This window comes from Ctenopharyngodon idella, chromosome 10 (assembly GCF_019924925.1).
Source record: "Ctenopharyngodon idella isolate HZGC_01 chromosome 10, HZGC01, whole genome shotgun sequence".
Lineage (NCBI taxonomy): Eukaryota > Metazoa > Chordata > Actinopteri > Cypriniformes > Xenocyprididae > Ctenopharyngodon > Ctenopharyngodon idella.
Window position 1 is genome coordinate 15,202,730 of NC_067229.1, and position 26,409 is coordinate 15,229,138.

Consider the following 26,409-nt stretch of genomic DNA (forward strand, 5'->3'; position numbering starts at 1 on the left):
CATTTAAAACGGTATCATACTTGAAAAAAGCTGATGAGATTTATAATGTTATTCTACTGAAGCTCAAGATACTCTTTTGAACATTCCCAAATCATGCCAGAGAACATGATCATCAGGTTTTGATCATGTCAGTTCTGGTGCTGCTGGAGCTAAATGAGACAAACCAAATACTAAGAATTCATATTTATATTCTGATAGAAGCATTTTCACTAGTGGTCTCACACTCACTAGTGGTGTTTGTTTAGACATGATACCATGATCATTTTATTCATTTGTTTTTACAGGTTTTTGTTTGGATGTAAAAAAAAAAAAAAAAAAAAAAAAAAAAAAGGCAGCTGTGGTTCCCAGTACTTTACTGTAAAAATACAGTAGTAGCCTTTTAGTTTTTACGCTAATTGATAAAACATTCCATTTCACAAAAGTAGTAAAATCTGCTGTATATCTTTGTAATATACTGATAACCACCATAATACCAGTGGTAAAAAAGAAAACCACATGATGATTCAAAGTTCACCACAATTATTTTTCTACAAGCTGAGGCACATGTTAGAAGGTACACAGTGTCATACACACAATACTAAACACCATCTTGACATACATGACTCTAAAATAATGTGATAAACATTCTTTAAATGACATATGATGCAACATAAACCCCAAATGTACATAATTGATAACAAAAACTAAGAAGAAACATGATTATTTCAATAAAATAACATCAAATGTGAAGTGTCACACAGGGAATTCTGGGAATGTCAATTTACAGGAACAACAAGAACAGAAAAAAAGAGAAGAGATGAGCAGAAACACAAGAACTACAACTGACTTCCAGCCATAGCCTTAAATGAAATCAACTGAAGATAAAAGAAGACATTAAATCTCTCAAGATCTCAGCAGAGGAGGATTAAACAAGTCCACAAACAGCATTACCAGCTTCACTTAATACTAACCAGTTTGACTTTTTTTTCTGTAATATGTCTACAGAAGTTCTTATTGAGAATTAACAGAGGTTTAGATGTTGATGATTTATTTAAAATAATAGTTTCGTTTGAAGTCACCGTTATGGTGATTAGTGTTTGGATTAGTTGGGCTCTTTTAGTTTTTCTTTGGCTGCTGTAACTGTGTGTTTATTAGACAAGTCGCAAGCCAAGAGAAAGTTTATTTATATAGCACAGTTCATACACAATGGTAATTCAAAGTGCTTTACATAGAAGGAATTAAAATAATCAAAAGAAATAAAAATAACAATAAAAGGTGAGAATAAAAAAATGATATATTAAAACAGTTTAGAATAAAAAGGGAGGATGCAAAAATAAAATACAGTGCAGTTGGACGTAGCACCGTGCTCATTCAGTAAATGCACAGTTAAAAAGATGTGTTTTGAGTCTGGATTGCCATGCTTTGAGTGAACCCTTGGTATTTCTAGCAGATGTGATCCTAATGATCTGAGTGATCTGTTAGGTTTATATTCAGTGAGCGTACCTGCAATGTATTAAGGTCCTAAGCCATTGAGTGATTTATAAACAAGTAATAATACTTTAAAATCAATTCTAAATGTAGCTGGTAGCCAGTGTAAACACCTGAGAACTGGTGTGGTATGTTCATATTTTCTTATGGTCTTTTGGGAATGTCAGTGAGGAGTCCACCAATAGTCCAATAGTCCACCCTGCTGGTGATGAAAGCATGAACAAGTTTCTCTAAGTCTTGTCTGGAAACAAAGCATCTAATTCTTGCAATATTTTTGAGATGATAGTTTGCTGATTTAGTTACTGCTTTGACATGACTACTGAAACTAAGGTCTGACTCCATAATCACACCAAGATTCCTGACTTGATTTTTAGTTGTTTGACCCCTAGAGTGAAGATATGCATTTACCTTGAGAACTTCAACTTTGTTTCCAAATGCAATGACTTCAGTTTTGTCTTTGTTTAACTAAAGAAAGTTTTGGCACATATAACTGTTAACTTTATCATTGCTTTGGCTCAGTCAATGGGGCTGCAGTCGTTAGGCGATAGTGGCTAAGTAGATCTGGGTGTCATCTGCATAGTTGTGATAGGCAATTTGGTTCTTCCTCATTATTTAGCTCAGTGGGAGCATATACAGTTTGAACAAGAGTGGTGCAGGAATTGAGCCTTGAGGGACTCCGTATGTCATGGATTTCCACTCAGACTTATGGTCACCTATACTTGCATAATAACCTCTCCCTTGTATGACCTGAACAATTTTAGGACCATCCCAGAAAGCCCGACCCAGTTTTCCAGTCTGTCATGTAGAACCAGAGGGCTACAGGGTATTGATGATGACATAATCATCATGTAGTGGCCTGATTCACTGATTTCATGTAGATTCTTATCTTTAGTTATACGGGTCATTAATTTTACATTATTGATTATAGTAGCCCTGTGATTCTACAGCATGAGATCCAGCAGTGTTGTGATAATCTGGAGAATTTTAAAAACATTGTGCACTAAAAAGTTTTGAACTACTGTACAGTATCTTTCAGACACACATAGACATTAAGAATCAGCATTTGAAACTCAACAGTGGTAATGATAAAACAGCTTCATGCTGCAGTGCATGATGGGAGCCAATCAACCAATCAAAACTCATCCATGGCTCCCAGGATGCATTGGACCATGAATAAAATTCAGTTGAATTGCCTTAGTATTTTTTTTTTATTATTATTATCTGCTTGTATTTTTAGCTATTGCTTTTGTTGTGACTTTTTAGTAGCTTGTTTCATGATGTTCAGAGTTTTGTCTAAATATTTTGTTGATTGTCACTGTTGAGATTCATATGCTGATACTTGATGTCTGTGTTTGTTTAAATGATACAGTAGTACAATGTGTTTTTAAAGTCCTTCAGATTATCTGTTTGTCATTGCTGGCTCTCATGCTGATTTTCTTGGCATAACGAATATGTTTTATATACACAAGTTACAGCAGCCAGAGAAAATCTAATGTTCGAAGAGCCCAACTAAAACAAATGCTGATTACCATAATGGTGACATCAAACTTTATTATTTTCAATAAAACTTCTAAACCTCTGTTAATTCACAGCTTTTGTACACATATGTGACAAATTATTTTGTAATACCATTTTTTTTTATGGTAAAGAGGTGTTTTTTGTTTTGTTTTGTTTTTTGTTTTTTTTACCATAAATTGAAGTTCAAAGCCATGAAACTTAACCCTTTCACGTGTGAGTTTAAAATATTCTAGCTAAAATATTCAGAATGTTTTTTTTTTTGTTTTTGTTTTACGTGACCATTAGTTTAAACGTTTCTCACACACCGTAGCCACAATAACACTATGACAGATGTATCAATTTTATTTCGTTTCTCCTTTTTTATTCAAAATATTCACAAACTTGCTTACCATGTCATCAACTGTATGATATTCCAATTCTCAAATACGTGCAAGTGAGTGTGTTTTGCCATTTAAAAACCAGTAAAACACTTGTAACCACAGCTGCCAGTTTTTACAGTAAATTTTAGTTCATGGCTGTAAAACCTAAAATATTTCTACCATGTTTTTTTATGGTAAAGTACTGGCAACCACAGCTGCCGGTTTTTTACCATAAACTTTAGCTCAGTTCCGTAAAACCTAAAATATTACTACCTTAATTTTTGTGGTAAAGTACTTCAACCACAGCTGCCATTTTTTTTTTTTTTTTTTTTTATCATAAACTTTAGCCCAGAGCCGAAAAACCTAAAATATTACCACTGGGTTTTTTGTTTGTTTGTTTGTTTGTTTGTTTTTTGCTGTAAATTACTTCAACCATAGCTGCCAGTTTTTACCGTAAATTTAAGTTCAATGCCATACAACATAAATATTGCTACAATATTTTACAGTATTATTATTTATGGTAAAGTATGGTAAATGCTACAATAAGGTTTTTTTTTTTTTTTTACAGTGTACTTCCAAACTCTGTACATTTAATAGTATTTTACTCTAAAATTATATTAAATGTCCCATGAGATTGTTTACAGTTTTTTACCCCATATAGTAAGGGTATGTTTTTTCCACTGCATTTTTACAGTGTTTTACTGGTTACAATTGTTACAAAGACACCTTAAAAAAAAAAAAAGTGTAACCCTTTTACCGTTAAAATTATGAACATGTTTTACAGTGTGTATATATATATATATATATATGTGTGTATATATATATATATATATATATATATATATATATATATATGTGTGTGTATATATATATATATATATATATATATATAATTGTTCCTTTTTTTGTGGACATGGCACCACAATGGTCATAATATTTATTTTTGTGTGTGTTTTAGAGTTTTTTTTTGTTTGTTTGTTTTTTTTTTTTTTTTTTCACTTTTTTATTTGGACCCCATTAGAGAGATTAACACATAAAGACTGCAGGTGAGTACTAACATTTATTTTCTCATTATTTAAGGCAAAATAAAGTCATAACTGTGACATCAACTTTGAAAGTGCCCTTATAAAAATTGTATATTGTACTCTTCATCTTGCCCCTGTTGTCACTTAACATGAATGATTCACCTGTCTGAAAGAGAAAGGCAGAGATTTCAGCCAGATCACCCCTACGACCTTTTCGCTCAGATGGTTTCACTGCGGTCAAACTCATCAAACATGGCCAAGATGACGGACTCTGCAGGTCATCGGAAGTGGAGCAGTTAGAAACACACAGTCATATAAATACACTTTAAAACACATTTCAAGTCATAAAATCAGAATTGACCTGATTTACTTTTTTCCTGATTCCATTCTACATTTTTTCCGTATTTGCGTTTAAATCAGACATGTCACATTACAGAAATAAAATGGTTTGCAAGTGGCGTTTCATGTTGACTTTGATGCACACAATCTCATATACCATACTTCCACAAATAAATGCGTACGCAGCAGGTGTGCGCAGAAAAAGTACCGTCGCTTGACTTCATTGATCCATTCTCTCTTTCTCTTATTTCCAGAACTCTTTAAGACACCAAGGCTTGTCAGTCAGCAGGGAAGGCACCTCATCTAACCCGAGATACACCTTCCCACAGGAGGGGGGCAGTGAGGGGGGACCCCAGGGTGCAACTGGAGGTTTATCTCTTCTTTCATAAATCCACCGGCTGCCTCAACTCTGACCTCTCGCTGTCTGATGATACCGAACCTGTAAGGCAACACTTGGTTCTGACTGACTGGTGCAGACTTACATTTGTTATTGAACAACTCTTGCCTCGCAGGTTAGTACTGCACTCACCTCAAAGCTGACAGAAAGAACCTGACATCTTTAGGAGAACTGGATGGGTAGGGAGAAATGAAATGGGAGGAATCTCAAAGGCATGTCCACTTTTCACACCAAATAACTGGTTTAGGGCTAGATGTGTATAATTATGCATAATTTATAGTAATTACTATAGTAACTAAATGTAACGTGTAACAAGGACACTGTAAAATAAAGTGTTACCGGTAAAAGACTTACCCTTACTATATGGGGTAAAAAACTGTAAACGATCTCACAGAATATTTCATATAATTTTACAGTAAAATACTGTTAAATGTACAGATTTTGGAAGTACACTGTAAAAAAACCTTAGCATTTACCGTACTTTACCATAAATAATAATACCGTACAATATGGTAGCAATATTTGTTTTACGGCATTGAACTTAAATTTACTGTAAAAAATTGGAAGTTGTGGTTGAAGTACTTTACTGCAAAAAACAAACAAAAAAAAAAAAAAACAGTTGTAATATTTTAGGTTTCAGGGCTCTGAGATAAAGTTTACAGTAAAAAAAACTGGCAGCAGTGGTTGTCAGTACTTTATTGTAAAAAATATGGTAGAAATATTTTAGGTTTTACAGCCATGAACTAAAGTTAGAATAGAGCTAAAAGTGAGGAGATGGAGTGGTGGAGGGATGCTGATAAACTGTCAACAAACATGAAGAACTCTGGTGTATATATACCTATTATCTCATTAATTGAGTTGATTAACTGAATGCGCTTAATTAGGTTAATTATCTGAGCGTGCTCCTCCCGAACTTCGTGAATAAAAAATAATTTAATGAAATGCTACAGTTTACTTAAAATTTATTTACTTCAACTTTATTGAAAAAATAAGCTTTTTTTTTTTTTTTTGATAATTCTATCAATTAAAAGTAGATATTTCATACAAGATGTTGTGTGTCTGTGTGTGTGTGTGTGCGTGTGTGTGTGTGTGTGTGTGTAATTATGCATTATGAGTAAACATAATTATGAATTGTATATAGATATGTATATATAATTATAAACTCATATTTGTAAATTTGGGGGGGGGGGGGGGGGAGTTTTATAGCTGAGGAACATTTTGGTTTCCTGCTTGATAAATGATGATTACAGGTAGGTACAAACCCTAGTCACCTAATGCACTTGTCTAAGAGGTTGTTTTTTGTTTTTTTTTTTGGTCAAAACCCCCCAGAGTGGAAAGAAAAAGGTGTGAGCTTTGTTTTGCTAAGGTTAGTGTGAGCTCCTGCTTTCCTTGGTGAGGACAAAAAGAACCCGTAAATATCACAGACCCTCATAGTACACGAACACACACAAGTTCAAAGCAAGACCAAACAGACTTTATTCATTTTAATTAACAGAGTTGACAATGCATGCAAATTTTAATATTTAAGAAATAATAATATTGTTATAATATGTTCTTAGAGATTCACTTATAATTTTAATAAAGTTTTATATATATATATATATATATATATGGAAAACCATAATTTACAGACAAAGCATTATGAAGTCATTTACTTAAGTTGACTGCTTCATCTGTCAACAAAAGTTTCTTTGCGAACTCTCCATTACACTGTGCCTCGTTTACAAGACATTCTCCAGTCAAATTCTCCGAACATGATCCATGACACCATAAAAATAAACCATCCACTTGTTCCTGACGCTGGTATTCTTCTGAAGTCTCTAATGAAAATGAGCAAATGAGCTGTTTAAACAGGACACGTCAAACCGAACGTTCCTTTACAGCTCCATTTACTCTTCCACTTGTCCTGTTGTCAGCAGACTCAAGTGTATGGAGTATGTCAGAAATTAAACCACATCTGTATACGGTGTCTAGTGTAGACGGCATCAATGATTATAACGGGTTCTATTTGCTTTTGAAGCGACATTCACATCTAGTGTTGGCAAATGTCAGGTGTTAAGCGACTGAATGCCAGTAGGCGTGGCCTATGATGCGATGCGATTTATTGATGTCTTGCTTGGGAGGCAAGCATATGCAAATGTTTTTGCCTGTGTAACGTCACAGATCACCCAATATCAAAACGAGCTGTTTTTGGAGCTTGATTAAATAAATGCTTTGTGTATAAGGAGGAGGACTTGCAGCTATGAAACTTGCAGGATGCTTTAATGGTACAAAGACCTCTTATATGCCAAAAGATCAAGGATCAAAAGATCAAGATGAAGGAAACAATTCTTTAAAGAATTTTTCTTGATTTATTGTCTTTGTATTATTTTGCTGCTGGCCATCATGTTCAAATAGCACTGGTAAATGGAGGGGATCACACATCGAATTTGATGAAAATCAGTCAGTGTGGATTTTTTTTTATTTTTATAAAAAATAAACCTAGTTCTTCATTCCCAACTGTACAGGATGAACAAAGGGGGAAAACGATTTCTGCAATGCCAACTTCTCACGGGAATGCCAAGATCTATATTATTTGCTTTATATTTAGTAAGAATATTGTTTTTTGTTTTGTTTTTTGAAAATAGGCTTTTATTTCAAATATATCCAAAGGTAAAACAAGAAGAAAATATAAAAGGAAAGACTTGGGGTCAAGTGCTTGTTACTGAGTTTTTAATTAAAAAGGCATATGTGTCTTTTTTGCAAAATAATACAGCACAGAATCATGGGGAAAGTATCAGGAGGATAATTAAGCCCATGTTTTGATTGTTTAAGCATAAGTGATTTTAATTGATGAACATTAGTTTGTTTATTTCTGTAACAAGGTTTTGCAGCCTCATTAGCGTGTGTGTGTGTGTGTGTGTGTGTGTGGATTGTTTCGCACACATTCAGTATCTCTATACACAGAGAGCAGCAAAGCATTCATTAACATTTAGAAAAAAACCTTTTTGTTTCTAAAATTAAATATTCATAAACAAACTAATTATTTGTGATAAAGTGCATATTTATAGTAATTTGAACTTTTGTACTACAGACATGAGTGATACCTCAAATTATGTTATTTGTAGTCACATTTCACTCTACATACAGACTATGTAAGAAACAATATTTTGCATAAAGAAAACAAAGCCTATTTTGGGGAGAATTTTTTAAATATAAAATTGCAAGAAAATGCCCCTAAAAGGCTTCATTTTTTTCAAGTATTGTTTATTGTTAATATTATTCATTATTATTACTGAAATAGAGTAGTTTTTTGTTTTAAAGGAAAAACTGTAATGTTAATATTAATTAATTCAGCATTATTAAATAAGGCAGTACAACATACTGCAAATTATATGCATAATATAATATATTTTTATTGTGTTAGTGTAATGTCATGTTTTGGTGTTATGTTTCATGTTCATGTTTCATGGTTTATTTTTCAAGTTCATGCTTTGTTTTATTGCTTTGTTTGTTATGTTTACCATGTGCTCCCTGATGTTATGCGATTCCCTTGTCCTCATGTGATCAGGTCATGTGCTTCCCTAGTCTCATGTGTTATGTTGTCATTGGTTGATTTAGTCATGTGGTTTATCAGTTCTGTTTTGTGATTGGTTCATTGTCTTGATTGTTCACAGGTGTTCCTTGTTTGTCATTAGTCTCTCTGTATATATAACCCTCGTGTTTCGTTGTTCTCTTGTCTAGCTTTGTTTCCATGTAATCTGCTGTTGGTGTGTTTATGTTTGTTTATGTGTCAAGTCAATGTTTTGTATTTAGTTCATGTTTCTGTTCAATTAACTGCACTTGGGTTCGCTACGCTCGCCTCCAGTGGAATATCATTACAGAAAGCTAGACCAATACGATGAACCCAGCAGATCACCTCCTGAGCCTTTGTCAAAGTCATCGTAACAGAAAACTATGTGGCGGATTTTTGTGAACTCTCTTACCTGGTGGGCTGTAATGATATAGCCTTCAAGGACATTTTTCATGCGGGTCTGAATGAGCCCATTTGCTCCCTGCTTCCGGGGGGAAAAATCCACTGGACACTGGCGGAATATATCGACCATGCCCTTCTGCTGAGCAGTTCCTCATTTACTGTGGGAATTGCGGAAGAGGGGCCCTGCAGTCCCACGGTACTTACCAAGCCAGAGACTGTTCACATTATGTCAGCCAGGTCAGTGCTTGTTCACGTTAGGCCTGCCCAGCCACAGTCTGTTCACGTCATACCTGCCCAGCCACAGACTGTTCACGTCATGCCTGCCAAGCCACAGTCTGTTCACGTCATCCCTGCCCAGCCACAGACTGTTCACGTCATGCCTGCCAAGCCACAGTCTGTTCACATCATGCCTGCCCAGCCACAGTCTGTTCACGTCATGCCTGCCCAGCCACAGTCTGTTCACGTCATGACTGCCACGGCAAGGCCTCTTCACGTCATGCCTGCCCATGCAGAGCCTCAGCAAAGATGGCTGCCATGCCTGAGCTCTCAGCAAAGATGGCTGCCACGCCTGAGCCCTCAGCAGAGGTAGCTGTCACGCCTGAACCCTCAGCCGAGATGGCTGTCACGCCTGAGCCCTCAGCTAAGACGGCTACCACACCAGAGGGGACTCCAACCCATGACCAGCGTCCAGAGGGAACTCCAACCCCTGACCAGCATCCAGAGGGGACTCCAGCCCCTGACCAGAGTCCAGTGACTGCCTCAGCCAAAGAACCCGCTCCAGACCATGACCCCATAGCTCTGCCCAAGAAAATTTTGGGGGAGGGCAGTAGGTACCAGTAGGAACTGCCTGCACCGCCATGGTCCCTTGAACTGCCTGCACCACCATGGTCCCTTGAACTGCCTGCACCGCCATGGTCCCTTGAACTGCCTGCACCTCTGTGGCCCCTTGAGCTGCCGGCGCCGCCTTGGTTCCCTGAACTTCCAGACCACCCTGGAGGTGTCCTAGCCTGCCAAGTCTGCCCATGCTCCACAGCCCTGGTCCGCCCATGTTCCACGGCACAGGTCCGCACACGCTCCACGGCCTAGGTCTGCCCACAGGCCAGGTCCGCCAACGCCCCACTGCCCAGGTCCACCCACGCCCCACGACTTAGGCCCTTGTCCTGTTCGCCTGCACGGGCCTGGCCCACCATCCCTCCCCCAAGTCTGCCTCCGCTCCACCACCCTCCTGGACTGTCTTGTTTTGTTTTATGTTAGGCGTCAGGAGCCACCCTTAGAAGGGGGGATTCTGTAATGTTTCATGTTCATGTTTCATGATTTATTTTAAGTTCATGCTTTGTTTCATTGCTTTATGTTTGCCATGTGCTCCCTAATTTCATGTGATCAGGTCATGTGCTTCCCTAGTCTCATGTGTTAGGTTGTCATTAGGTGTGTTCGACATCGGCTGCGGCTGGATGCAACCGATCGGCGAGAGTAGCCGTGTGCAGGCAGGAAGGAGCTGAAAACAAAGACATGAAGTCAGACACTTTCTGCTTCTCGTAGAGACGCTCGCGTTGTGTTTGCATACTTTACCTCAGCTGAAGTGAAATAATTGCAATATTTGACTAATACACTGATGTTTCAGAAACTTTTCAGAAACTTTTACTTTGATAAAAAATGACACAATATAACATTGTGACTACATGAAAAAGCTTTAACTGTTATAAAAATACAGATTTGTGAGCATTAGTGGAACTGAAGGCGTGACAATAAACACGAAACACACGTGATCATTGTCATGCGGTGAATCTGGCCAATCGTGAAACAGCGGTGTCGTCATCAGAGCTCGTGCAGCTCCTCTTGAGAAACTGCACTGGCTGACTCAGGCAGCTGATCTCGAATCGCTCTCGCGGTACTTTGAAGCATACATCACAGTCACATGGTGTCGGCGCTGTCTCAAATTTTGACAAAATCAGACAATTTCTTACTGGCATGCACTGCTTCAAGTCAGCCACCGATCGGTCTGTGCAGCGCTGCATCAAGTCAAACAAGCCTGTTGGTTGATTTAGTCTTGTGGTTTATCAGTTCTGTTTTGTGATTGGTTCATTGTCTTGATTGTTCACAGTTGTTCCTTGTTTGTCATTAGTCTCTCTGTGTGTATATATATAGCCTTCATGTTTCATTGTTCTCTTGTCTAGCTTTGTTTCCCTGTAATCCGCTGTTAGTGAATTTGTTTCTGTTTCAAGTCACGTCAAGCCACGTCTTTTGTAAATACGTTTTGTATTTAGTTCATGTTTCTGTTCAATAAACTGCACTTGAGTTCGCTATGCTCACCTCCAGTGGAATATAATAAAAAAAAAAAAAAAATCTAAATTATCAAAAAAAAAAAGAAAAAAAAAAGGCTTCATTGTTTTCATGCAAAATATACTTTTTTTTTCTTTCTTTTTTTTTTTACTTTTGGTCAGTTTTTTTTCCACCTAAAATGTATTTTTTTTTTTTCTTTCTTTCTTTATTGAAATGTGGTTGTGACACATTTACAAAGTTACCGAGGGTCAGAATATGTCTTTTACATGTTGAGCTATTTCACTCACACACACACATCCGTTCGGTCCCTTTTGGCTTGGATCACATCTTCAATCCCCTGCAGGTGTGCGATCGCTCCCAATGGGAGGCCCATGGTGTGAAGCCTCTCTTAACACTTGACTGGATCTATCAAAAACACAGACACCTTCTCTTTCAACCAACTCAGCTTGCATTTCTCCTTTTATTCATCCTACTTTTCTCCTCCAGTTTCAGAGGAACGGTTTTGGCATTTGCAGCAGCCCAACCTCTGGGGCACAACCAAGCAAACATGGATTTCCATCCCACTGCTGTTAGCCTTTCCAGCAGCCTTTGCGGGTTGCTGCTCCTCCCTTTTTGGTTTCCCATTGGCTCACCCTTGTGAGAAAGTGAGCGACAGACAGAAAGAGGTGCGCACTGGTGCCAGAGGATGAGAGTTGCTGATAAGAACCCTGTCGATTCCACAGGTGGTCACTGATCAGGACTGAGAGCTGCTCTAGTTATCTTCTTCTCATTATAGCCCCCTGACAGGCTGCTCGGAGAGAGAGTTAAACAAGAAAAAAACCCAAGAAAGAGGAGAGGAGGAACATCAGGAAGACAGTGAGAGAGAGAGATAAAAGAAAGAGAATCACCTTCATCTGTTCGTTTTTGGCTCGGTGTGTGTCCTCCTGCCATTGCCTTGTGAGAAGACTCGGCTTAGGTTTCTCATTATATCACATGGTTATATTTTACCTAGTGTCTCACCAGAGACCAAAATATCACCTGTTCAAAAGCTGCCTTCAAGCCATGTCCGAATTATTGCATTTACGAGAAGAACTCACATGAACCCCAATGTAATTGCCAGTGGGAAACTTTTCATTCCCAGAGGTTCCAAGTTTGAGGGTTTCAGGTAAGAAATCATGGTTTAAATTAGCATTGGTCGTATTTTGCATTTAATTGTGAATGCTAATGCAAGTTTTTGTTAAATTTTGTACATCTACTGAACTTCCCTGGAGGACTTGAAGGCAACAGAGGTAGGCCAACTGTTGCACTTCACCAATGTATTTCTTAAAACATGCTAATTATTTTAATGTATTGTCTTAATTATAAACACACTGGTTTGTAGCACAAACAGTTTTACAGTTTACTGCACTTTGATGTTCTTCTCTTTATTTCCCTATAGTGGCTAAAAAATCGGAAGTCTCACACATTCACAGAAAACATCTGGATATTTATGATTTTTTTTTTAAAAAACTTAAGTATCTTTTGAAACGTGTATGCAGTAAACAGCATATATACACAAGCATTCAATTCTGAACATATCCCACAACTTATCTGCAAGAAACAAATGAGAATTGTGAATATTGATGGTACAGTTTCATTTGTATGGATCTGTAACCCAAAACTATGACTTTAAAATTTACCATGAGAACTTGAAATCAGCAAAATACACCAACTGCACTTTAGCTCACGTCATCAGCTAAAAATGCTAATGCTACAAAAAGCTAATGCTGTTAATTATAGCTTGACATCATTAGCATAACAGCTAAAGGTAATGTTTTGTGTGTTATAAAGGTCATGCAAATCTAAGCAGATATGCTTGCTGTTTAAAATTTAGCATTTGTGAAAACCTAGAGGTAGACTGGATACCAATCCGAAAAAGAAAATTGCTGAGAAAAATAAAAGAAAATGAGACCGGAAAAAGAAGACTTCTTGAGGGTAAAGTTCTAAACTCATTCGCGTTCACCATCAAAGAAACTGTTCATATTTCTTTTTTCCCCTCATATCTTTGATATTCAGATGGTGGAGTTGTGAGAAATGCATCTTTATATTTGTTTGGAACTTATAGAGCAAGTGAGCTGGATGGAAATGTCAACGGCGTAACTACCAGCATTTGTTCTCCTCCTCGCGATCAATAGAGAATATCATTATGCTCCCTGTATCCCTCCACAGAGCTCAGGCGAGCAAAGTTTCTAGAACTTCCCTTTGATAGTTCTCGCTCCTCTGTGTGTCCTGACTATGGCCGTATTTGTGCGGGAAAATGAAGAATCATCCCAAGAAGGGAAGAGATAAAATTAGATGAAAAGAGAACAAGTGTGATGTGTAATTTCAGTCATAATCCTATGTTCTCCTATCTCCTTGTAGCCGAAAGATGAAGAGACCATAAGGTGATTCTTTATATGAAGAGATGAGGTAAGGTGAAAAGAGAGGACAACTGTGAGACAAACCTTTAACAGAGAGATAAAGAGACAACATGAGATGAGAAGAAAACAACTGAGATCTCTTTTTTTGTTAGCAGAGAAATTAAGAGACAAAATGAAATTAAAGCTGCAAGCAGCGATGAAAGGGCCCTCGCACCTGTGCCACCACCAAATGGTGGCTTTAGGAAAACAGAGTATGATGGGTAATATGCATTTAAGTATAAACATATAGGAGGACAACGTCAGTCATTTGTATTTGCCACACTTCCTGCTACCAGCTGGTGATGATATGACTATAACTAAATTTTGGTGTGTAGATGTCTTCAGGCCAGGGAACTTATCAAACATGTGAAGTTTGAGGCAAATTGGACATTGTATGCTTGAGTTACAATAACTTCCTATTTCATGACGATAATAGCATGCTTTAGCACTCAGCTAAGTGTTGCTAGCATGTTTTAGAATGTTTGTAGCATGTTTAGTACTCAATTGCATATTTTAGTATGTTGCTAGTAGTGCATCACAGTGTTAATCATGTCACTTCCTGTTGCTAGTGGGTGGCGCTATTACTATAACTGAATACTGTAATGTAGATGTGTTCAGGGCAGAAGTCTTCTCAAATATGTGAAGTTTGGGGCAGATTGGGCATTGTATGTCTGTGTTACAACAACTTCCTGTTTCATGGCGAAACATTGAATTTTGTCAGGCCGCCACGGACATGCCCTTCAGCGAAAACTCAAGATCTTCACAATTTACTGTCGCAAAGGCCTTTAGATTAGACTGACCAAATATGATGTTGATCTGATTAGAGCTCTAGGAGTTTGTTAATGTACAACGTCTGGAAATTGCAAAAACTGCAAAAAAAATTCAGAGAAAATTCAAAATATCACTTCCTGTTGGGTTTTCAGATTTTGCACCTAAGGACTTTTTTGTAGGTACTGGGCTGTTACATGTGTCTACCGAATTTCATACTTGTTTGTGAAATGTAGAGCGAAGGGCGCTTGATTGAAATTTTGAAGGTGGCGCTATCAAGCCATTTTGCCACACCTAATTCTGAAACCCATATCAGATGTAAATTTTCACCATGTTTAGGCCCTCAAAAATGCGATTCCTTTCGGAGAAGAAGAATAATTGACCAAGCAATTACCAGGCTCACACCATAGGTGCTCGGGCCCTAATAAGATGACAACAACTCTCATGTTTATATTGTGTAATTTCAGTCATAATCCTATGTTCTTTTCTTTCCTAGCAGAGAGATGAAGAGACAAGAGAAGCCATATGATTTTCCTAAAGAGACGAGATGAGATGAGATGAGATGAGACATGAAAAGAGAAGACAACTGTGAGATGAGATGAGAACAACTGAGATGTAAACCTTTTCTATTAGCAGAGAGATGAAGAGACAAAAATGAGACAAGATGAGAACAACTTGAAATTTGTTGTGTAATTTCAAACATAATCATGTTCTCTTCTTTCCTTGTGGCAGAGAGATAAAGAGACAAGCAAACCATAAGGTTATCCTTTCTATAAAGAGGAGAGACGAGGCGAGATGAGGTGAGGTGAAAAAGAGAGTTTATCTTGTGTAATTTCAATCATAAACTTGAGACTAGATGAGACAAGAACAACCATGAGGTTCTCCTTTTTGTATGAAGAGAGGAAAAGTCAATATGAGGTGAAAAGGAGATGATGTGAGATGAGATGAGAATAACTATGAGGTTAACTTTTTCCCATTAGCACAGGGATGAAGAGATGTAAATAATTCTGAGGCTAACCTTACCTATTGGTAGAGGCATGAAAAGAAGCGAACAGTCGGAGATGAGAAGAGAACAACAGAGAGATTAGGCGAGATGAATTGAGAATAACTGATGTTTACATTTACTTTCAGAAGAAAATAGAATTGATGAGATGAGATGAGAAAAAAAAAAAACTAAAAAACTGTGAGTTTAACTTTTCATATGAAAAGAGATGAGAATGAGACAAGATGAGATGAGGGGAGAATAACTGGGAGGTTAACTTTTCATATTAGCAGAGGGATAAAGAGACCAATTGAGAGTCTGAACTTAGCAGAGAAAAGATGAGACAAGGTGGGATAAGAATAACTGAGATGTTAGCTTTGTTTATATGATGAGGGATGAAGTGATGAGAAGAGAAGAGGACAATTGAGAAACCGAACTTTCCAATTAAGAGAGAAGAAATGAGACAAGGTGGGATGAGAATAACTGAGTTTTACCCTTCCTTTAAGAAGAAATCAGAAGAGATGAGACAACGTGAGAAGAGAGACAAGAAGAGAAGCGAACAACTGTGAGTTTAAATTTCCTATGAGAAGAGATGAGATGAGACAAGCCGAGACGAGATCAACTGTGAGATTTTACTCTCCCATTACAGCAGAGAGCTGTAGAGAGAGAAATAGACAGCAGGGCCTAGTAACCAAGATTTATTACAGTAGAAGAACTCTGATGGACAGAACAAAAGGAAACACAGAGGAATGCGTCTCCAAATCCAGGCCTTTCTCCCCCAAAACTGTCGTATTCTAGCCACTCCTGTCTGTCCTCATAATTCTCCTCGCTGCATCCTCCATAAAACACATCGTCCATCATAATGGGAGCCCCTGTGGTTAGAAAAAGTGACTGTAAAGGCGAGGAGAGAGTGAATGAGAGGGAAGGGTGTGGTGATACATGTCTGTTTTAACCTGGAGATTTCTGTTGACTGAGATGTCAACAGCACCACCTACTGGAGGCTTTGGTAGTTTTGTTTTGACATACTTAGTTTGTACTTTTTTTCTTCCCTTGCATGCAATTCGAGCCTTTCCTTTTAAAACCGACTTACGCAATCCCCTTTTATCTAGAGAAGAAAAATATTTATCCAGCGTGCAACAACAACGGTTTAAAAACAACGATTGGTTTAAATTTCACACTTCAGAGGCGAACTCAAGCTTCCGTTTAATTAAACCCGTGCCGTTGTCCTCGTCGGAGTGATGAAAGAAGGAAAAACTCTGCATGTTTGAATGTGTAAAAATCCTCTGGGTTGACCCCGCAGCCGTTGAGTTTTGGCCCACTGTGTGGGAGAAAGATAATTGGCTCACTGTTCGTTAGCTAATTGCGTTTTCCTCGTAATTGTCCTTTTTCATCATTAATTTGGGCCGTTCGGGATGCGGTAACGAGCAGCCAGCAGTCACATGAAGGGGCCGTGGGTGGTGGAGGACACGGCAAATGAATTATATCGCAAATAAAAGGATTTTCACAACTGAGGTGTGTGTGTGTGTGTGGTTTGGCGTGAACTGGAGTGGCTCTCTGATGATTTTCAGTTACATTTATGATGTGGGTCAGATGTGGATACGCACTCGTTCTGCTCATAAACACACACTCACACACACAGATAGAGAAACATGAGCTGTGGCGATCCCGCATGTGTGTCCAACCCAGAGGAAACTCTCTGTTCTCAGGAGAATTGCATTCCTCATTCTATTTCAACTTTGTCTCTGATGTTTCTCCTAAAATTCCTTCCTAAAATGTTGAGGCAAGTGACACAATTGTTGATATAGAGTAAGAGTTTTAATTTAAATTTAATTTTAATTTAAATAAATTCTTTGTTTCAGATGTTTCTCCAAAATAATGCGACTAGCAGAGCTCAAATCATATAGTCTCTAAATTCCATCAACAGTATTTGAGTTCATATTGAGATCTCCTGACTTTTTTATTGGCCAATCTGAGCACAATTGGGGTACATTTACACAACAATGATGTACTAAAAATGTTTTCTTTGCATTTTTTTGTGTACAGTACAGTTGAAAACGTTGCAGTCAAAACAATCCCCATTCACACAGATTCACAAAAACAAGTAAAAACACTGTATTATGCTGCCAGGACAGTAGTTGGCGATGTCGCTTTGTAAAGAAAAACTATGTGCATATGGACTATGCACATAATTCGCATGTGCATAACTTAAACGTTTTCACATTCACATTTTTTGTAGTTTATATGGAGACAATAATGATATCGTTTTCAAAAACTTGCACTTTTAAAATTGTTTTCAAAAGTTTGCAATTTCAGGCCCTCAAAACGCCGTTGTCGTGTAAATGAACGCCAAAACACATAAAAAATTCTGTTTTAGTTGAAAAACGCCCCTTAGAGACACTGTTGAAATTCTGGAACTCTTCTGAAACGCGTGTGATGTGAGATTACCAGAGTCTTTTTATCAGTAGAAAAAAGGTCTCAATTTGCTCTCAATTTAACCTCATTGCTGTCTTTGAAGAAACAATTGAGATATAAAAGAGATTTTGTTTGTGTTTTTCAGATATTTAAAATCCTATTTATAATTCCTTGTGAAGATAAACATTTGAGGCAAATGGCAAATAAATGTGGATAGCATAGATCAGATCATATGTTGTTTGAATTTGAGAAATGTTTGAGCTCATATTGAGATTTCTGACTACCGATTGCAGACTTTGGATTCAGATCTGAGCACAGTTTGATACTTTGTTGGGATCTCTTCTGAAACTCTAAATGAGTTTGAGATTACTGGGTCTTTTCTTCAGGAGAAACATCTGAGCAACCTGAGACTAAAGCAAATGTCTCCATTTAATCTCACTGCAGGCAATGAGAAACGAGTGAGATATTAAAAAGATTTTCATATAGATGTGGGCTTCTAAAGTATCATCCCTGGGGAAAATTATTCAAATGTCGCTTTTTTGGGTTTTCTTTCCTTCATCATTAAGTATGAACATTGTCTCAGATATTTCTCTGCAAAACTCTTTGGTAAATATCCAATTTGAAATGCATGAGAGCAGTTTGTGTACAGAGATATAAAAGGAAAGTGGATAGCATAGCTCAGATATTTTGGTGTTGGAATAATCTGATGAGCCATGTTTGAGTTCATATTTAGATTTTGGTATCTAGTCGAAACTGAGCAAAGTGTGAAACATTATGGACTCTTCTGAAATCTAAAGCAAAAGTTTCCATTTATTCTCCATTAATCTAAATGCTGTCTATGTGAAACCTAGATATTAAAGATACCTTGTTTGTAATTTTTTTCTTTCTTATGGTCGAGGATAACAAATATTTTTTTAAGAACAAAATTACTATTTCATAGTTATGTGTTACCATCTTTGTGTCAGATGTTTCTCCAAAATAAGTGCCAAAGCCGGCCCAAGACATAAGCAAACTAAGCGGCTGCTTAGGGCCCCCGTGGCCACCAGGGGGCCCCCAAGAGCATATGAAATGACAGCTTGATTTTTACAGTTGCAGCCTAGTGCCTCCGTCCCAATAATACTGTACAACTCGACGTAAATTCGCATCACATTAGGGCTGCACGATGTATTATTTTAGCATCGATATTGCGATGTGCGCATCCACGATAGTCACAGCGTGGGAATTGCAAAGATTAACCAAAGTTGCACGTGTTTATATCAAACACGCAGAATTATATCAAAATGTCCTTGTAAACACAGTTGCTTATGGCTTAGGTAACCCAAACAAAGAAAACGGATGTGTATCATTATAAAGGATCCGCGCATTCGGTCTTAAAGTCACAGCAGGCTTGCTGCTTTCTGTGTCATGAATGTTAACAAACAACAAAATACAAAGAGAAAATCACTTTTGCAGCTTTAACACAGATTAATTATATTCAGTTTATACAGTGAAGACTATGCAGTGTTATTTTACATTTGATTATTCATTTTCTGGACCTGAATACTTACCTGAAAAATATAAAACACTCATTTATTTCATTTAAATCACCCCAATCATTTTAGAACGTAGTAGTAGAATTATTCTTTCCAAATTTATTTCATATCGCAACATATATCCGCAGAAAAACAAAATATCGCAATGTCAGTTTTTTTCCCCCATATCGTGCAGCCCTACATCACGTTACACAGCAGTAGGTTACACTCACAGGACACTGCACTTATTCACAATCACTAAAGTTAATTATTTGCATGTGCTTTAAAGCCTTGCCGGTTAAACATTTCATTCGCGTGTTGTTCTGACATGCGCCTTTTCTGAGTGCGTACACCCGAAGCACGCACACTAAAAGCCTGTCAAACAGTGCCCGATTACGTCTGATTGCGCTAATACTGTCAAAAGCACACAATGTTTACATAAACACAGTTAGTTATGTCTACAGTGAAAGTAATCATTTGAGAAAATCGTATGCTTGTCTTTTTGTTAGATGCGTGCAGGTCTTAAAGTGACAGCAGCCTAATAGTAAACATGCTGCCACTTGGGATAGTTCACCCAAAAATGAAAAATTCTGTCATTATTCACTCTTTCTCATGTTGTTCCAAACATGTATTAATTTCTTTCATCTGCTGAACATTTTGAAGAATGTGGGAAAACCAAACAGTTGCTGGTCCCCATTGACTTCATACTTTATACTATAGTATATTTTATTCTATTAAGTCAATGGGGACCAGCAACTGTTTAGTTACCCACTTTCTTCAAAATAACTTTCATGTTCAACAGAAGAAAGAAATTCATTTAAGTTTAAAACAACTTGAGAGTGAGTAAATGAGACAATTTTCATTTTTGGGTGAACTATTCCTTTAATGTACAGTTTAATGTATTCTTGTTACAGGTCCATCTGAACTGTTCATTTTATGTCATTATTTAAGTATTTAATTTATTTTGTACATTTTGTACATTTACATTTATTTTTTATATAAAGAATATACTGTTTATCTTAAGTTATTTTAACCAAGGGGCCCCCAAATAAAATTCTGCTTAGCGCCCCATAAAGATTTGGGTCAGCCCTGATAAGTGCAGAGCTATAAAATAATGTGACTGTTTGTAAATTTCATGAATAATATTTGAATTCATATTGAGATGTGGGAATTTTTATTGCAGACTTTTGTATTTTGGCCAATCTGAGCACAATTAGAGACACTGTTGAGATATCTTCTGAAACTTTATAGCAGACACATGTGAGATTACCAGAGTCTATTTATCTGTTGCTCTCAATTTAATCTCATTACTGTCTGGGTGGAAAAAAAAAAAAAAAATGAGATATGAAAGATTTTGTGTTTTTCACTTTCCCTCAGGAGCTCTTTCAAGTTACCGTAGTTTATTTTTATGGTCTCTTTTTACTTTCTTTCGTTCTACTACTATGTTTTTCTTGGCCTTTATCTGTCTTTCTTTCTTTTCCTTCCACCTTCATGATGGCATTTCAGTATGTAGGGCGCACAAATTTGGAATGAGCGTCTGCCTCGTTAAATGTCGTCATACGTCTCCCTTCATTGCACCTTCTCCTCCATCTTCCCTTCTCTCCCTTCTTCGTTCCCTCGGCATACTCAGAGGTTTCGGACAATCATGTCAGACACACACTCTGAATATCAGTGTAAATTATGGCAAAAATGTGGAGCATAGATGACAGCATGTGAGACAGAGAGAGTTTATTATCGGAGGCTTTCCCAGTTCTTTCTCTGACTCAGTGAAGCAGGATTCATTTTCCAAAGCCAATTCTTGTTACTATTTTGGCATTTAAGGGAATTTTCGGTGATCATTTTGGCGAGATTTTATAGTAGGACCAAAATCAACAGTATATGATTGGAAGTTTTGTGATTCCCTCACAAAACTTTTGCATATGCTTGCGAAACTTTTGTGTTTTTTGTGAGCGAACACAAAGTTTTTTGAGGGAACGCGAAAATTTTGCAAATGTGAACGCGAAATTTCTTGGGGGAACGCAAAAGCTCTTATCGTTTTTCCTCCTATCTCATTTTTTTCTCCTTCACCATGTCTCTTTATGGGCTCCGTAGCCAAATGATTGCTTTAGCGATGAATCTTAGCCTATGGCGGCTAGTTCTGACAAGTGATGGACAATATATGGGTACCATATTGGTTATCGGCTGATATTAGAGTTTTTTTTTTTTTTTTTATCATATCGGTCAATATTTTATATTTAACTGCGCATGCTTATTTCCCCTAATTTTTTCATTTAGATTGCTTTTAACGTCATCTAATGCTTACATTTATTTTATTTATTTCGATTTATAACTAAAATCTAAATAAATAAAATAAATAAATTGGCCAGTATCAGTTATCAGCCATAACATGAAAATAATGATCTGCTTATTGGTATCGGCCAGAATTTTAACTATGTCAGTGGTGACCATAATCTTAGCTATATACATCATACAGACTAACATATTGTTGCACAATATTTGGATTTTACCCAGGATAACATTGGACAATCCTAAACAACAATCGTAAAGGACATAAAAATTGCAGTGTGCACCAGAGTTAAATGACTTGCCTGACGTTGCAACTACCTGCAAATTTTGATTCTCCTTATCGATTTAACTCTCTTTTTACGCTAAGTGAGATGCCAGGAGTACTTGAACCAACTGTTATTTTAGTCAGAGAGTTGGCAAAATGGTCCAAATCCATAATGAAGGTCCGATGACAAATTTACAGTATTCAAAGGAAGGTCAGAGTAAATGAGGAGAAGTGTTGTGAAAAATAAAATATACTGGAGACATTCCTATCCAGACTGTATTGGATTTCTCAGAGTTAGACAAAAAATAACAGATTAGACAGTTTGTTGCATTATTTTTTTATTTTTTTTTACAGAAATTGTATGAGAAAAAGATATATTTGATTTCAACATGATTAAAATCTCTAAATATGTCAGTGAAACATAAATTTACCTGTTGTTCCTGTCAGTATAATCCTCCTCTGAGCCGTGAAAATGTATTTATACATCAGCGCCTCGAAATCCATCTAGTTCGGGCATGTCAAAAATAGACAAGCTTTTGGTATCAAACAGATATAAAATCAATAAATTCTTTCTGAAACCCCTGAAGTCTCCCATAATCTTTCGTTTATTAATTTGTATTCAGTCTAAGCACATTTTTCCTCCTTGATATTTCACTGAACATCCTTTACAAATTGATGAGACTAGTCCGCAACATTTAAATGCCAAGTACTTTAGGGGTCATATATATATATATATATCAAAAAAGTTGATCAAAGTTGTCCAAAGAAGAAGGTTTTAGGACAACTTTGATGAAAGGTTTTGATCCACTTCAAATGTTGACTACTATATATATATATATATATATATATATATATATATACACACACACACACACATTTTAATCGTTTTTACACAAAAACATTTGTAATGTATTTTTTTTTTTTTTTTGTATCCAAGAGAAGAAAGAACATCATACTGGTTTGGAATGACATGATAGTGAGTAAATAATGACAGTATAATGTACAGTTGTCCATCTGAACATTGACTAACTACTGCACTACAAAACACATACCCATGCTAATTAATTTCCTTGCTAATACTTTTGTTTGAAAACACAATTAGCGAAGTCCGCACTAAACATTAGGCAGTCGTAAATAATGTAACAAGTCACTACGATCATTGTTTTCCTTTCCGTTAGTCACACAGAATACAGCAGGTCAGCGCATGTGTTTTCTCAGTAATTAATATCCTCGCCCATATGATCCAGCTGTAGCTGGCGGGTGGTGTCTCAGTGCAGCCCGCGTCCCCTCAGTCTGCGCGGCATCTGTGGCTGCTGACAGCCTGCATCAGTTCATTTCTGAGCAGAAAATGGCTGTAATTAAAAAGCCATTCCAGATCCCTTAACGCCTTCCGCCCCTTCGCCCCAAGAGCTTCCCCCCGGATGAACGCCGTGAACAGAAAGTTGATGTCTCCTTTCCGTCATTTGGAGTATATATGATTCAAATACAACTTTAATATACTTAAAGTTAGGGTTGGGCCATGTAGCAAACATCCACAACAACCTTGCATCATAGCAGAGCTATGTGCAGGCAAGTAGCCTACTGCCAAAGTCCCTTTGAGGCAAGTCATTTAACTCGGTGGCCATCTTTGAAATGCGTCTCAGCTCCTATCTTTTTGAATGGGTAAACATCAAATTCTCCAAAGCTGTTCATCAAGCTTACGTTTAAATTTAATATTTGAAATCACCAATGAATTTTGTTTCTAAAGCTCAAATCATGACACAAAACTGCATTTTTCAAGTTGGACCAGCCAACGCCCATGTGCAGTCAATCAGAACACTGTTTCTATATCAACCGGAGCTTCTAAAGGCAGCTACAGTGACGTAATGACATTACCAATTGGCGATTGGCTTTTTTATTTAGAAGGCGGGACTTAAGGCTGATTTATACTTCTGCGTCGAGTGTACGCCGATGGCTGTGTGTAGCACGCGTAGCCTAACGTTCACCTTTTCAAAAATGTAACAATTCGTCAATTCTACGCGGACCACAAGCGCTGTGATTGGTCTGCTAGAACCCCTCCCTCACGTCAAAAAACTGGCGTGGAGCAACCGGAGAAGAGCGAGCGTTTTCAACTTCCATATGAATGAAAAAATGCTCTGTTTCAGGGGAAACATACAGTCAAACTGCAACAAAAGCTGTTACCTATTTGCCGCTTCTCTGCCGCTTCTAGTTGTAAGCTTCTCTGACAACGTTCATGACAAGCTGCTTCTTCTTCGGCTTTTGCCTTGATCCTCAACATGACCGCGGACACTGCCTCCTAGTGGTCTGCATGCACGTCGACGCGGACAACAACGCAGAACTATAAATGAAAACAGACACAGAGGCTCCGGCGTAGGTCCGACGCATAAGTATAAATCAGCCTTTATTCTGATATACTGTGTGTTGCTTTCTCCCATTTAAAGTAATATGAGTGCAGCATCTTTGTGTACCGAAAGTCTTTGGTACTGCTCACTTTACTTTGGAAAACATAAAAATGTAGTTAAGCTACAATACTGAAGGGGGAAAAAAAAACAAAAAAACTGTTCTACTATGAATTTCCATAAATTTACTTGAGAAACACTGCATAAGATTTTAAGATTTGTTTCAGCACATTCTTTTGGCAATTCGTAACTGTTTTTAAGTTTTGGTGAATTTGTATGAATTTGTACATTCTCATTTGTAATTCTTTGCGATCAGTTTACACCCCACTGACTGTTAGGTTTAGTGGCGGGCTTCCATGTGTATGTTGTTTTTTTGTTTTTGTTTTTTTGTTTGTTTTTCTAAAAATATGTTTCTGTGTGAATCATATCGTAGGAATCCACCTCATAAAATAGTTGTTTTCTCATGAGATCAGGTTGCTTGTAGTATCTTTAATACACCAGTTTTTGTCATACTACACTGACAGATCTTTTTTTCATTTGTTTTAAGTATGAACAAAAAAAATTAAATAAGTTTAAAAATCTGCAAGTGCAGTAAGACAAAACACATTTGTATTCAACATACAATCAATTAATCATGTCTTAACTTATATAGTGTTGTAAGTAAATGTATCTTGTTTTGAGTTAGATATTTTTGCTTGGAAACAAATCAAAAAAAGACTAACTAAAAACTTTTTTGTAGTGAACTGTGTGTAAATTTAGTTCGTTTTGAAGCTGTTTTCTTGAACTTTTGGGGTGTTTTGGGAATGATCAGTGAACAAATGACTGAGAAGGTTATGTAACTGTACATTTCAGGTAGGTTTGAACTCCAGTGATTCCTGAGGTCTCACGCTTTATAATATATTGTGTTTCTCACCATTTTTGGAGCAATTTCACTATACATTAACCCATTTATATCAAGCGTATTACTTCGTAGGTAAGTCCGTTTTGAATTACTTTTCCACCACAGTGCAGATAGAGCTGGATAAGATTTGTATTACTTTTGTGTGAAATGACAAATTTAACTTTGTACAGCCAAGTGTTTTGGCAGGAACAGAGGGATTGTAAAAGAAGAACACTTGATGAAAACTTGATCCGAAGACTCAGTCCTTCAGAAATTGTGAATATGCATTATGAGTGCAGGTTTTTGTAGAATATGACCTAAATGATGATTTTGGAGATGATAATGAAAGCAGATGGATTTTAAATGACCATTACTTCCATAAATCGTCAAGCTTTAAAGTTTTACAACTTTCTATCCAGTTTAATGCACCAAGACTAAGTTATCCAAAGGTTGCAAGCCATTTATGCAATCTCATTTTTTTTCTAGGAAGGGAACTGGTTATTCAATGAGAAACATGAATTTTGTCCATTTGGGAATTGACTGGATAATGAAAAGTGGGTGTTGCATAGCAGAATGGAGGCAGATGATTGAAGGAAAAGGGTTGAAAAGAGTGGAAAAAATGTTCCTTTTGTTTTAAGATAAGGTTAAAGATTTGTTTCGTCTTCTTTTGGAATACAATCAGGCACAAAAAAGCAGAAACATGTTTTTGAAAAGTATAGTAAATGGGGCTATTTTGACTTCATGTTGACTTGCATAACAATATCACGACCCTAACATCTGCGTGCTGACTTCACCAGTTCCTCCACAGCCAACTTCCTCCAAACACATGTGTTTATGGGTGTGGGTCTTTCTCTCCAGAGCCCCTCTTCATATCTGGTCCAAGGAGCAACTGCAGCATTTGAATTCAAAGGGTGGGGCTACACGTTCAGATAGCCAACATGAGAAAATATGAGGTTCATATCTGAAAAACACCATTGAAAGACATTCAAACAGACAGTCAGATAAAGAGTTGAGACGTTCAGCACGTGGCCTTTTAGCCGTATACACTGTCAAACTCGAGACAAAGTTCCAGTCAGTGGACGTCAATTGGTAAAACATGACGACAGGACCACTTGCTGCCTTTCGCCTGGTAAGTTTCAGCTCTGTCAT

The 26,409-nt window shown here is 37.2% G+C and overlaps 2 long non-coding RNA genes across 2 annotated transcripts in view; one reads left to right on the plus strand and one right to left on the minus strand.

Moving 5' to 3' along the window:
* Positions 1 to 26,409, minus strand: part of LOC127521117 (uncharacterized) — a 147,999-nt gene that overhangs the window by 12,351 nt on the left and 109,239 nt on the right. The window lies entirely within an intron of this gene.
* Positions 26,119 to 26,409, plus strand: part of LOC127521116 (uncharacterized) — a 43,106-nt gene continuing 42,815 nt past the window's right edge. Inside the window, exon 1 of the long non-coding RNA XR_007932276.1 lies at positions 26,119 to 26,389. This is a non-coding gene — a long non-coding RNA (uncharacterized LOC127521116). The remainder of the gene's footprint in view (positions 26,390 to 26,409) is intronic.